The sequence below is a fragment of the Clupea harengus genome, chromosome 7 (genome assembly GCF_900700415.2).
Source record: "Clupea harengus chromosome 7, Ch_v2.0.2, whole genome shotgun sequence".
Taxonomy (NCBI): Eukaryota; Metazoa; Chordata; class Actinopteri; order Clupeiformes; family Clupeidae; genus Clupea; species Clupea harengus.
The window spans coordinates 9353864-9368804 of NC_045158.1; positions in this window are offsets into that span (position 1 = coordinate 9353864).

Genomic DNA, 14941 nt, shown 5'->3' on the forward strand with positions numbered 1-14941 from the left:
TGGGAGTTCTGCGTTTGGCCAAGGCCGGCTGTGACAGGTAACAAGTTGTGAAAAAGTGGATCTAAGTTAGAGAGCTCACACACAGCATACTCACAGTGAAGATGTAGTTCGCAATTGTGTGGATGATAAGTGGTGACAGTTTAATTTTTTTTCCATATCACACGTTTGAAAACAATCTGTCAGCAAATGCTGAACAGATGCAACCATCAGTGGCTGTGTTGTCAGCACTACAAATTAGTTTCATATTCAGTTTGATAATCTCTGTGAGCTCGTACATATTCATGTGTCCTGCTGTGTCTATCTATGCTTTCAAGCTTTTATAAATGCCGTTTGTATTAGGTTAATTTTCCCCAGCCCGAAAGTGCTGGAGACTTTCTGGCACCGAATAAATGTATTTCTGTCAAGCCTTTAAAACATAGCACAATGAAAGTTCATACAGGCAGTAACAGATTTGTAGCAATAATGTATTCATTAGGTCAATTCTGATTTTATACACTTATTAGGGTGAAAGGGTGGATGTGTAGAGGGGTATAAGCACACAGACCATGAATGTGAAAAATAGTAAATTTACCAGTTTATGGTTTGGTACCTTGGCAACTGTACTCCAACTGTGACCCTTAGTCACGTTTTTGCTCAGATCCCCTGATCTTCTCTCTATAAAAAATCTCTCCCTCCTCATGCCCTTAACCAGCCAATGAGGCTCTTTCTCTGAACAGCCACAGTACAAAGGAAAATCACTAGTAGAACACCCCAGTTACCCCGGTATATAACACTACAAAGACGAACAAACGAGAGCTCAAGCTGATTATCAAGTGAATCCTGAAACACCATCTTCAGAAGCTCTCCTGCAAAGGATGGGAATATGAAAACCAAAACTGATTGATGTCAGTATATATGATGATGTTCAACACAAATGGTTATCATATGGATCCTATGCAGACTGGCCACACAGGCTGTGTGTGTGTGTGTGTGTGTGTGTGTGTGTGTGTGTGTGTGTGTGTGTGTGTGTGTGTGTGTGTGTGTGTGTGTTGAGGACTTGTATCTGCTCTCACTGATGATTGAAAGCAGCCTGTGGGAATTGAGGCTGATTGTTCTGTGTATTCTGAACTGCATCTTCATCATATTCTAAAGTGTACAAATGTAAAATCCTCATTCCAGGCACTGCCAATTCGATTTTCATTTACTCCTGTAAACCCCTGTAGTTATGTGGAATTGTGTACTAGAAAAGGAATGTGAATCTTACAATTCTTGTTTAATTTCAAAGCCCACATATTTGTAACAAAGGTAAACATTGCACCTTTCGATTAGGTTCAACCACCAGAGTTGAACGGGAAGAAAAGCAAAAGGGCATATATGGCCAGGAGCCATATATTTGTAATAACAAAATACAGATGATAAGGAGTGTCCCCCACACCTGTTAACAGAAGAAAACCCTACACACCTGCAGATGCAAAAAGTACTGTGAAATAAGGACAGCGTGTGCGTGGGCACCCATTTGCACAATCATGTAGATTATGGTCTCAGAGCAAAAGAATGTGTCCTTAGGGTGGTAAATGTGTGATGATCATAATGATGATGAGGATGTTTAGAAAAAGCCATAATGACCATGATGATTGGGGGCTCTGCATGTGTGTGAGATCTGGAGAGAGACATGGATGAGTAAAAAGATAAAAAGAGGAGGCTTGAAGAGAGTAACACACACACGCACACACACACACACACACAATAACGCACACAACACCCTACTCATCTTGTGTTCACAAATTGAACATCCAATAAGCAAACAAATGTTTTAAGATACACAGACAAATGGACTGGCAGACTAACAGACAGATTGTCTGAGAGATCAGGCAAATATGAGTTGGGTGGATATTGTACTTTGATAAATTACTTGTGGGTGGGTGTGCATGATTGTTTGTACATGCGTTAACTGGTCTGTGTATGATTGGGGTGTAAATATTATAGCTGCAACGAACCTACCAGATCAAGTGCGAGCTGTGATCCTGTCCACCTGCTATGTGGGGACCTCTTACGGCCAGCACTAGCGTAAAGCCTTGGCAGAGCTCATTGGTATGGGCGTCAGAGCAGTGAGCACATACTCAAACACAGTGTCAGAGCAGTGAGCACATACTCAAACACAGTTAGATCCTCTGTCACACTGCCCTCCCCTTCTGGAGGAGTCCCAGTTATGCTTCACACACCCCATAATATCACTGACGCACATTTGCAAAGTGATGCACCAGACACCCCACATACACCCATAGCTTCACCCATCACTGGAGTCCCTTGCACAGGGGTTCATCTATCCTGTTAGATCTTTGCTGTACACTGGGCATACCACCAGTGGGCTTAGTGCTGCATCACACAGAAATGCGATTATGTGGTAATTTACAGAGCCACAGGTCTACAACTACATCAGTTTCATCAGTCAAGAGCTTTAACAAGTTCTTTTTGTTGTAAGGAATGAAGCCTATATTGCAAAACAACCCTGTTGTAAAAATTTCTGAGTTGCTTATTCTGAGAAGAAATTATGTTATTGCTATGTGATCCACAGTTGTTATTTATGGGTAGATGCCCATGTGCTGTTTATAATGGATATGATTGAGTTTCTACAGTAAAGTTAAACATGATTGTATTTTTTCCCCTTGCTACAGAAACATCTCCCCTTGATCTGACTCACTAAGTGAGTCCACAGAATTTTGATGTGGAGTTAAAATGGAGGACTGTAGGCATAATTCTGTGACCTTTAGACCCCCCTGGCCCAAGAGTGCCTCTTCACCACTAAAACAATCCACAGCTCTACTCTTTTTTCTTCATAGAATAACAGGAGTTCTTTTTATTTTTGTTTGTGTGACTTTCACATTCATTTTCTAGTACACAATTCCACATAACTACAGGGATTTACAGGAGTAATGAAAATCGAATTGGCAGTGCCTGGAATGAGGATTTCCATATGTACACTTTAGAATATGATGAAGATGCAGTTCAGAATACACAGAACAATCACACACAAAATTAGACTGTCCTATACGTCCTAAATATTTACCAATGAACAATCTGATATTCTCAAATTTATGTTGATCCTGACACATAAATTAAGATAGTCGAGGATAATCAATAACATTAGCCAATCAGTTTAAACAACCCATTTCCCACAGGCTGCTTTTAATCATGCAGGAGTATTGCCAATCTGCATAGGTTTCTGTTTACATTGGTCATCATGTGTGTCTGCAGCTCAGGTGACTGGTTCTTCATATGTTTGTGCCAAAACTTAAAACGCCATGAAAAACGCAGTCAGGGGTAATTTTAATACTTCCTGGCTGAAGAAGCTAGCATTGGTCATTTAAATGAATGAGACTGGTAATCTGTCTCTCACCAGCTGTATATAATACCTCCATACATTAGGCATCATGGTAAGCTAGCAGGCGCTAGCCAATCAATACCATTAAATAGTTTCATTCAAAATATTCATACCCACACAAGCTAATTCATTCACAACTGCCAGGACCGCCATTCCATCAACCTAGATTTTCTACATAAATTCTACCAAGGGAAAACATTGCAGAACGATGTGCAAAGCTGGTACAGTCTTGCTCCCGAAGTCTTAAGGCTGCTATTGCAGCAAAGGCGTTCTCTACCAAGTATTTACTTATAGAAGTTGAATACTTATGCAAGCTGTAAAAAGGTGAAATCCCCCCTTTCCACCATGGCACAAAAAGGGTGTTTCATGCATGTTGCCCTGCCAGAGACTAGGTCTCCCTCACTAAGATGTTACGGTCCGGGCTCCCCCACGCCAATGGATGGATCCAATTGGGAATAATTGGACCAATTTAGCCCCATGGGCAGCCTATTGAAAGGGTTCCTTCTTCTTAGCAGGAGAGCAGCACGTGAAGAGAGAGGCATGTGAATTTAAACTTACCTGATGTGAGGATAAGTCAGAACTGGGTATACAGTGTTTAGATGCGTGAACACTGTGCCTAGTTTTGTGTGCCTAGAATGTGGGTGCCTAGTTTTGTTGCCTTGTTTCCCTGCTTAGCCTGTGCCTAGAATGTGCCAGAGATTGTGCCTAGTTACCTAGTGTTTGTAAGTACCTTCATTGCTTTGTATGTCTTTGATTTATGTTTGTTCCTTTTGATTGCACTTCTTTGGGGTTGATGTACAGAGTCCCATGTAAATAAATAAGATATATTTGTACATGAAGTCACCATCTCCCGCACTTTCTTTTCCCCATCTTCACCACCAAGTCCAGTCGCACACATCCCAAAACGTGGGGTGGCCGCTTCGGTCCCTCACACAATTATTGAAAAGTATTTATTTATTTTTCATTTTAGTAGAAAAAGAAGTAATTATATCAGTGTTCACAATGACAATACTGATTGGAAAAACATGTGCAAGTATCTTTTGTTAAACAGAAATTGGGGGTGACTTTCAGAGGGGTTGAATACTTTTTCAAGCCACTGTATATCATCCCTCTGTTAAGAACTTCATAAAACTGCAAAGTCAACATCTGACAAAATCTTTCGGAGGATCTCAAAGGAAAACAGAACTAATGTTTGGTAAGTAGCAAACATTATCTAACGTTTGCTTATCTCAAGCAAGCATGACTAGCTAACCAATATTGTGAAAGTGAAAGGTCCTGTAAAGTTTTTGGGAAAGCTATGTTGCTGTGAGTCAACTTTAGGGCTGCGGTCATATAGTCCATCCTATCATATTTGCTGACCTATCATTCTATCAAACACTTTTCCTTGACCTCAATGGAAGGAAATATGTGAGGGAGAATTCATAAGGAGTTTATTCAGGAAAAGCCAACAGCGGTGCTCAGAGAATCTTGGGTTGTTGCTGGCGCAAGGAATTGTGGAGCGGTTTTCTCCTTTTCTTTCGCAAAGGATGCTCCAGTGTACCCTATGCTAAAGGATATATTAAAGGAAGAATTGAAGCAGCTTACCTAAACCTTTAGAGAATTCAACCCGCTCTTAGCATGGCTGCCACTTAGTCACCTCTGGATTATTTCACTCAGCTGGATCCTTCCTGAGCAAAAAAGACTATCCGAACTAGGCCTAAATGTGAGTCAAGCATGTGCCATTTCATGACATTTTACAACAGCCCCTCTACAGTGCTGCCTATTGACAGAAAGCATTTATTGGATAGGGCAAATGATGCAGAAATATCAGCCCCTGCATAAGATGTCAACCAGCTGGTCATTGCTTGAATAGCGTAGGTCACACCAAAGGAATTGACACTGCTGCTCTTGGTCAGGTTGCACTTCTGACATCTTGTGGCATTTTTTGACACTCAGTGCAATCAATACACAGGGCAATCGTCTAGGGTAATCCATGACATATTTCAGCAAACTCAGCACAATTGATGCTGTAAAGAAGGCCTTGGTTGATAACTTTTCCGATATCAAATGCATCTTCAGATAAAACGTACTCCCTTGATGCTTCTAAACCAGTATTCCACTTAGAAGTATAACTGTTGAACCTTTTTTTTTTTTTTTTTAAATGTTGAACTATCACCTTTTTCTAATTTAGATGCCAGTCCCCGACCTTTGACCCATCAAATTGTGATGTCCAAATAGTGGCCAAATAGTTTAATTTGATTATTTGTTTAAAGACCCAACTCTTCAGAGAGCACCTCCCTTCCTAACTGACACCTTGACTAGCGCTTAACTTGCACTTCAGCAGTTACATTCCTGCACTTCTTTTTCCTTTCTAGGTCGTTTTTCTAATTCTTATGTAAAGTAGTATTTATTGTTACACCATGTTCTTTATTGCTCTTAGCTTGACTGTTCTCTCCATTGTACGTCGCTTTGGACAAAAGCGTCTGCTAAATGACTAAATGTAAATGTAAATGTAAAAAGTCCATATGAAATCATGTCAAAGATGTTTTGCAAAAAGAAGCATTGTGACATATCAGAAATATTAGTCTGTATGTATCTAAGTTACTCTGACCTCACAAGCTCAAAAGGTGAGGATTTGTATTGTTTGAATTGTCAAAAAAGTAACAAAAGTTCATTATAATATTATAATATAGTTAAAAATGATTTAAAAGCCTTGTGACATATGACCAGTGCTTGTAAGAATTGGTTAGACATAAATACATCAATCAGTGCAAGGGTGAAATAAATGTTTTCAATGTACCGTATATCAAAAATTGGAAATAAAACCAACTTTACCTCTGTATAAAATTACTGAGGAGACCAAAGTGACAGTTCAGCCACAAAGCAGATCTGGAAGAAACTGTCAGTAACTTTGTAAATGTTGTCTTTTATCGAATATAGCCTGCATACTGTGTTTAGTTAAAGAGTAGGTAGTAGTTTGGTCTACTACAGTTACAGGACACGTTTCCTTGTGTGTGTGTTGAACTAAGTGTTTTACGATATCAGACTAAATTAATCAGTGACCATGTTGCATTTATAGCTAATCTATGACCACAAGGTCCACTTCTAAATATTCCCACTGGTCTGCCTGGCTCTGTCCATGATCCCGAGGTTGAGCTCAGAATATTTGCTGAAGCTGTATCGATCATCTGGCTGGCTTGACGATGAAGGTTATTCTTGCCTTAATTCCTCCATTTGGTTAATGACACTGTTAGATTTAGGCATTTTCATAACTTCACATAATCTAATTACATCTCAACAAACTAATGCAAATTAGTTTGCATAACACCAGACTAGTGCCATCGAGGTGGCCCCTGGCCTTTTGTCTATGTTGATGAGCCATCAGACATGGTTCCTGGCTTTTGTGTGTCTTGGAGCTAGAAACATTAGCTGGCTTTTGTCTACAGCCACGACAGGATGGTCGAGGCCACAAGGCATTAGCATCTATATGGCCATACCTGACTATGGCCCTTGGTCAAACTAGGCTTACCCCCTTACCCCCTGACCTCCAGACACACCCATTCACTCCCCTTCACACATATGTTAATTCTACAATATAAATGTATGTACATCTCTGTAATGTTTTGAGAAGATGAAGCAAGGAGACCAAGCCGTGAGCAGACGTGCCTAGCGCATGCTCGTGCTGCGCCGAGCTGACCGTGGCTAGTGACTGAATAAAACACATTCTTTGGCTAAGCCGTCTTCTACAAGTCTGTTATTCCTGAACAAACTAACTTGAACCAAGCGTGGGCATCCGACGAATTCGACGGAGGACAGTGAGATCTTTCAACACCATATAGAGAGCCTGTTAAGACTGCTCAGACACCGGTCAAAAGTGAGGTGTGTAATGGAAGTGGGCCTTTGGGATGACGACTCAGTGGAGATGAATCTTCTTGAAGGTCCTTGAGTAAAATAAAATAAAACATATGTATGTTTGACAAGGTCAAGCAGATGATGAACAGAGAAAAGGTATTGGTGTTCTGCAGGCAGATATCTAAATGAGTTGTTGGTGGTGAAAGGCTGCAGGATGGCACCTGGTTATTCCCAAAATCCCATCTGAGTTTCTATGCATGTATCCGTCGGCTGTTAGCCAAGTTGAATGACAGTCTGAAATGGATGAAAGGATAAAAGTGAAACCTAGCAAATGTAGAAGTGTTTCTATCAGTAAGGGAAAACTGATGGAAGAGTTGTTTTATGTTGATGGTGAGGTGATTCCTTCTATTGTAGAAAAACCTGTGAAGATTTTAGGCAGGTGGTACAATTCCACATTGAGTGATCGAGGACAAGTTTCAGAGCTTAGAGAATTCAATGTTAAGGCTATCAGTACTATTGCTAAGACCTTCTTGCCTGGTAAACTGAAATTATGGTGCTTCCAGTATGGGCTTTTGCCTTGAATTGACGATTACCTTTAACCTGGATGCCTCCACATTAAACAACTACAGGCCCATATCCAATTTACCATTCATAGGCAAAATCATTGAAAAAATTGTCTTTAATCAGCTAACCACATTTTTGACACTGAATAACTGCCTTGATGACTTTCAGTCAGGTTTTCGTGCTAATCACAGCACTGAAACAGCTCTTGTTAAAGTTATAAATGACATATGCCTAAATACAGATGCAGGTAAAGCATCAGTCCTAGTATTGCTGGACCTTAGTGCAGCCTTTGACACTGTTGATCACAACATATTACTTCACCGACTAGAACACTGGGTTGGCGTCTCAGGTGTTGTTATCAAGTGGTTGAAATCATACTTACAAGACAGGAGCTTTTTTGTTGCAGTTGGCAACTGCACCTCAACACCTACGTCCCTGACCTGTGGAGTCCCCCAGGGCTCAATTTTGGGTCCACTTCTATTCAACCTTTATATGCTCCCACTTGGACAAATCTTAAAGAATAATTTGATCTCCTATCATAACTATGCTGATGACACCCAAATTTACTTAGCTTTGACACCTAATGACTATGGTCCTCTTGAATCTCTTTGTGATTGTATTGAGCAAATTAACCACTGGATGTCTCAGAACTTTCTCCAGCTAAACAAAGACAAAACTGAAGTAATAGTTTTTGGTAAAAAGGAGGAAAGATGTAAGATTGCCACCCTTCTTAACAAAAAAGGACTTAAAGCAAAGGATACTGTCAGAAATCTTGGTGTCCTCTTAGACAGTGATCTAAATTTTAACAGCCACATGAAAGCAATTACTAAATCTGCGTTCTACCATCTCAAAAACATTGCCAAACTTAGGGGTTTTATGTCAAAAGATGACTTGGAAAAACTAATTCATGCCTTTATCTCCAGTAGGGTTGATTACTGCAATGGGCTGTTCACAGGCCTTCCCAAAAAAACCTTAAACAGCTTCAAATGATACAAAATGCAGCAGCCAGAATTCTTACAAAAACAAAAAGAACTGACCACATAACCCCTATACTGAAATACCTGCACTGGCTCCCAGTAAGTTACAGGATTGACTTTAAAGCACTGCTGCTTGTTTTCAAGTCACTTAATGGGATAGGGCCAAAGTATCTATCTGACATGTTTCAGCAGTACGTACCACTCAGATCGCAGCATAAATTTCTATTAGTAAAACCCACTATCTAAACTAAACAGGGTGAAGCAGCACTCAGCCACTATGCGGTTCACCTCTTGAACCAACTTCCAGAAGACATTAAAAACGCTCCAACTACTTTCAGTTTTAAATCTAGACTAAAGACCAAACTTTTCTCAGATGCCTTCTGCTAACTGGCCATGACTAGTGATTGTTATTATTCTTTTTATGCATTTATTTCCTATATTTTACTATTTTTATGCCTTAATGTTCTCATACTTTTATTTTCTATAATTTACTGTTTTTATGATCATGCACTGACCTTTTGCTTTTTTTTTTATGTGAAGCACATTGTTGTGCATGTATGTGAAGCACATTGAATTACCACGGTGTATGAATTGTGCTATATAAATAAAATTGCCTTGCCTTGCCTTTAAAGATGCAATTGAGGAAGCCTTGAAAGGGAGAGGCTAAAGTATGTGGAACTGGTAGTGGAAGCAAAGGAGCGAGGTTGGCAAGCACACAAGACCAATGGAGATTGGATTTTGTAGCTAAAATCAACCACAACACTTCTGTTGGATTTAGTTTTTTTGTGAACGGCCACTCAAAAGGAGCTTTAAATGAGTTGTCTGAGCCAGTGGTTGTGGCTTAGGCGCTTGCAGAGTACTTGGGGGTCGCAGACTAACAGTGAAGCTGCTGTTCCTCTTCTTGCTCGCAAACAAAACTAGTTACCATCTGCCTCCTATTCGGCAATGAAGCCTTACTCCATGCTTTCAAACTGTCACCTAGCTCAAACCCCGCTCTTCCACTCTGCACTTGCGCCTTGTGCATGTTGAACCGCTTTTCATGGATTCCACCTCTTCCGTGTTTTTACTCTTCACTGTTTTCCTGAGTAGTGTTCTATTGACAGTCATCTCTAGGCTGGTCTTAGCACAGTTTAACTCCTCCACCAAGCTGGTCTTTGGTATCTTCAAAATACCTATTCCATACAAAGCAACAGTGCGGCACAATGTGGTAACCCACTCCATTTCCTAACTGTGTTATTTATGACTCTCAGATATCCCCACCTCTGAAATAGCAACTTCAAGCACAAACTGCAAGCACATTTTCCAGGCAAGAGGGTCTTACAGTTTTTCTTGATTGCTTTGGCACATTTTTACCTCTGACAACATACTACAATTTGGGTTTTGTACTGAGCACTCTTACTTAGGGAATATACTGTCAGAAAGTATTTGAAATCTGAAAATTTGTATACAGTAAAATATTGTAGTTCTGTTTTTGTATTGCTAAATACTATAAAATATATTCTAAACAAGGACCTGTCAACACCATTGATTTACATTTGTTCTACTGTGTACAAAATGGCAAAGATTCTGACAAAGATATTTATTGCTGTCATTTTTCCACATGTATATACTGTAAGAAGTCAAAATGACAGGTTTCAATGTACAGTAAAAAGGTCAAATCTGTTCTGCAGTGAACATTCTCCCCCTGCCACCAGTGTGGGCCAGTGTGTTGATTCTGTAAAAAATAGTGCAATAGGCTGTAAATACTGTAAATATACAGTAATCAGAATTCTACTGTATATGTTGTAAATTACTTTAGTGAAACTACAGTACTACATTGTATTGTGGCAACACACTTTACAAAAGTATAGAAATGGTTGTTGCCAAGAGTGCAAGAGTGCAAATACAGTGAAACAGTACAGTAAATTGACTGTAAAGGCCAGCAAAGTGTCATTGCCTAACGTTCAAACAATTGATGCCACAGTATGACGGCTCAGGTTTGGCTGAACCCTTTGGCCAGCCTCTCTCATGGAGAGGTCATGATTGACTACGTGATCAATGACTGTTGCCCTAATTTCATTAGAGCATCTTACACAAATGCCATGTCCCCTGACAGGGGACCCTCTACCTCTACCACAGCCTCTTCCTAGTCCTTGCTGAGGTTGTTGGTGGTGGCCTCCTCGATCCATGCTTGGTATCAACTTCAATCTATTGACCTCTTTGAGAGGTTGAGAACTACTTGATAAGTTGTGCACAGAGAGTTCACACAGGTGCTGACGATATTTAGAATATAGAGAGCAGTTTCAGTAGGCTGCTACTAAGTGTCTGCAATGTGTTGACATGGTTATTCAATTAGGTTTCGTGTCTTTCTCTGAGAAGTGTGTTAACTGTTTTGAAAAGTGTGTTAAAACTCAAAGAAATTTGTGTGAAAGCAATGAGAAATAGTTAACCCATTCGCCAGAGAAGACTCTTGCTGTGCAAAGAAGATGTGAGCATTAGATTAAGTTGACCCATGATTTGCTAAATGTATGTAAGCAATCGAGAAAAACTGTAACATTGAATTCCCTATGCTCTGAAGCTTGTCCTCGGTCACTCAATGTGCTACCTGCCTGAACTCTTCACTGATATTTCTACAATAGAAGGAATTAATATTGTAGAACAGTACTGTCAATTAATTTTGACCCCATATAAACTCTACAGACTTAGAAGCTTAGGACACAAATGACCTCACAGTGCCTGGTAATTTAGTTTTATTAATATCATATTGTCTTTCATCTACAGATTTATTTGGTTATAAATTCAGCTTGGTGTTGACATTGGTGTTGAAAATGGATGAGAATAGTCAGTTTGCTCATCATTGCAATTACAACCTAACTTGAGTCAGGACAGTTTAAAAAATGATCATGCAGTGCTCCCATCTAATTACCAGAGGGTACATGTATAGGAGAGTACATGATTGAAAAAACTCTGATCATGTTTTGAAAATCCTCTTAGTCTCGTGTGACCTTGGTCTGTTCAACCATGCCCAGATCTTTTCCCTGCTTGCTCAGGTCACCAGCAGTGTATTGGGCAGGGTGACTCACTCTCATAGCGTCTCATTTGCTGCCACACAAACCAAAGCTAAATCCTATCCCTAGCAGAGGGGAGAGCAATTTCAATTTGAAAGGGGGCGAGTGGTTCCATTCACCATCACCTTGGGTTGATTGTGAGCCTGTAGGTAATTTACTAGGGCATCACAGAATGCTGTCAATGACAACAGTGAATGAAGTGAGGTACCTAATTCAATGATTTGTCAAATTGGCCCCTTTGTCTTGAGGTCAACCTGTTTTTGCTTGATGAGGGTGCTGGCAGCTGTTCCTTTTCAGTGGAAGGTTTATATTCGTCACCTGTTGAACATCAGCCTCTATTTTATTTCTAGTCGAATACATTTGATGACATGAGAATACTGTGGAACTGATTGGCTGTGCATCAGAGAGGCAGCAAAGCAAATGTTCTCAAAAGCAGGACAGAATGCAGTGCACCTAAACATGTAATATTAGACTAGCATAGGACACCAAGATAGTGTTCCTTAATTTAATTAATTATTATTCATTATTTTATATAGCGCCAAAACAATAACATTGTCTCAAGACGCTTTACAGAGCCCAGTGCCTGGACCCCCTTAGAGCAAGCACAATGGCAACAGGGGCAAGGAAAAACTCCCTGTTAATCAGGAAGGAACCTGAAGCAGAACCACCATATAAAGGGGGGATCCATCTGCATCTCCTTAAAGGTTGAGTCCGTGATTTTGGCAAAAGGTTGTTGATGTTTAAGCTCAAAAGCCAAATCAAATTACACACATCTGTGTGCTGATTGGCCTGGTTTGTTGATGGCTCGGTCTAAGCCATGCTAGAGAATGGTGAGTAGCAATTAGATGAATTTTACAGGAAGTGTACTGGACTAGAATCATGGACTGCACATTGTAATAGATGTATTGGCAGTTGCATTACATTGACATGATAAAGATCAAGTGGATTCTTTGGCAATGTCAGTGGAAAGTCACCCATTTAATAAAATAAATGACAATGTATGAAAGCATGAGCTACTGACAGACAAGGACACTGACTATTCTATCGAGCTGAAAAGATTCACTCTAAGCCCCTGCGGAGAGAAGGCAACGTAAAGGCTTATCAAGGACTCCTGAAATAATAATTATACTTGTTGAGTGTTCACAGGGAAGTAGGAAGTGCCCTTGACTCTTGGGTATAGGTAGAGATGCTGGAGACACGTGCAATTATGTCGAGGTATATCTAATTTGAACAAGCACACTCATGCATCTCATAACCAGAGTGGATGATGAGACACCACAGGGGTGGATGCTTAAATTGCTTCTCTGATGCCTGGCAGTTCAGCCTGTGCAGGGGAGCTCCATATGTTCCTCCTGGTAAAAAATAATAATGAAGAAAAACTTGGCACTAGGCATCTAGGCACAGTGGTCTCAGTGAAGAGACTGGCCACTTCATCCCAATAAGTGGGATCGAATTAAATCGAATTAATATGCCGCCTCGAGTGGAAGCCTGTCTTAGCAGCTCTCCGTTTATCTACTTTTCCCCCCTCTTTTCGTGACTAATTTTTCTACTTTTCTTAGTTGTTTGTATTGGGGTAGTGCGCTGCTCTACCTAATTGTGGATAATTTTTTTCGTGGTCTTGCTTGGCCAGTTGGACTTGACTTTAAAGACCAGCCGGCATTTAATAACTGAATTGGTTGCCATGGCGCAGCGAGTGGCAGTCTGTTTGCGTAGCCTGTTTTAGCAGCTTTCCTGCAAAAAAAACCCCCAACTCTCTTGCTAAAAAAGACAAAACAGCTCCAAAACAGCTCTCCTGTTAAAAAGGAGTTTTCATAGTCTTGCTTGGTCAGGTGGACGTAATTTTGAGAACGGCCAGAACTACGGACACAACCTGCATTATTTAAAAATAACTTAATTGGTTGCCATGGTGCCACCGCGAGTGGGGGCCTGTCTTGGTGGCTCTCCTGCAGGTGGACCATGGCCTGGTGGCCTGGATCACAGACTGCCTAGCCGGCTGACCAATGTGCCTGGGACTGCGAGGCGGAGTGCAGAGCTCTGCTGGAGAGTTTTGTGGGGCGGTGTGCCACTGATTGCCTCCAGCTCAGCGTTGGAGAGACCAAGGAACTTGTGGTGGACTACCGGCAGAGCGGGAAGGGGAGCCCCCCAACTCCTAACTGGATGGCCTGGAGACAGTCGGGGAGGAGAGAACTCGAGGAGGCTGAACTGTTTTTATTTTGTTTGTTTGATTCCTATTCCTATTCTTATTTTTGTTGTATGTCTGATTCCCATTCACTTCATAAATCTTGCTGCTATGACACCTGAATTTCCCTAACGGGATTAATAAAAGTTCATCTTATCTTATTCAGAACCTTGACTGAGGCCATTTCAGATGGGCTTGACTGAGGCCATTTCAGATGGGCCCTGAAGCCAGATTGGAGGTATTTTTGGATAGTTTTTATGTAGTTACTTTGCTATTACTTTTTCAAGTATTTTTGACAAGAAAGGCAGCTTGGATATATGCCTATAGTTAGCCAAGTTAGGTTTTTTGAGATATGGTTTGATCACTGCTATTTCGAATGATTGTGGAACGTATCCCGAAATTAGAAATAGTTAATTACTTAAAGTAGTGTCTCATTTAATATGAGCAATGCATGTTTAAGTAGTTTTGAAGGGATGGGGGTCAAGTAGACCCGTTGATGATTTAGATAAGATCAGGGAAGTGAGTTCAAGGAGGTCAATAGGTGTGAATGATTCTAGGGGTACACCAGACTGTGGGGGTGTTACAGACGTAGTCATAGTGCATCCTGAAAGGCCTACAGGGTCATCAGGAGGAGAGTTCAAATTCTGTTATTAAAAAAGGTCATAAAATCGTGACTACTACAGGTTATAGGAACAGAATGTTCGATTGCAGTGTTTTTTTGTTAAAAATTCCATCTAATGATGCACGAAAGTTGAATAACATCATCAAAACATTTGATGATCATTGCAATCCTATCATAAATGAGACTGTGGAATGTTGTTGTTTCTTTACAAGAAACCAAGGCACCAGTAAAACAATCCCATAGACAGTTATGTTACGGAGCTTAAATTGTTTGCTAAAACATGCAACTTTAAACTACTTGCTCATTCGGGATCGGATTGTGTGTGGGAGCAACATTACAGGCATGAGAGACAGACTGCTC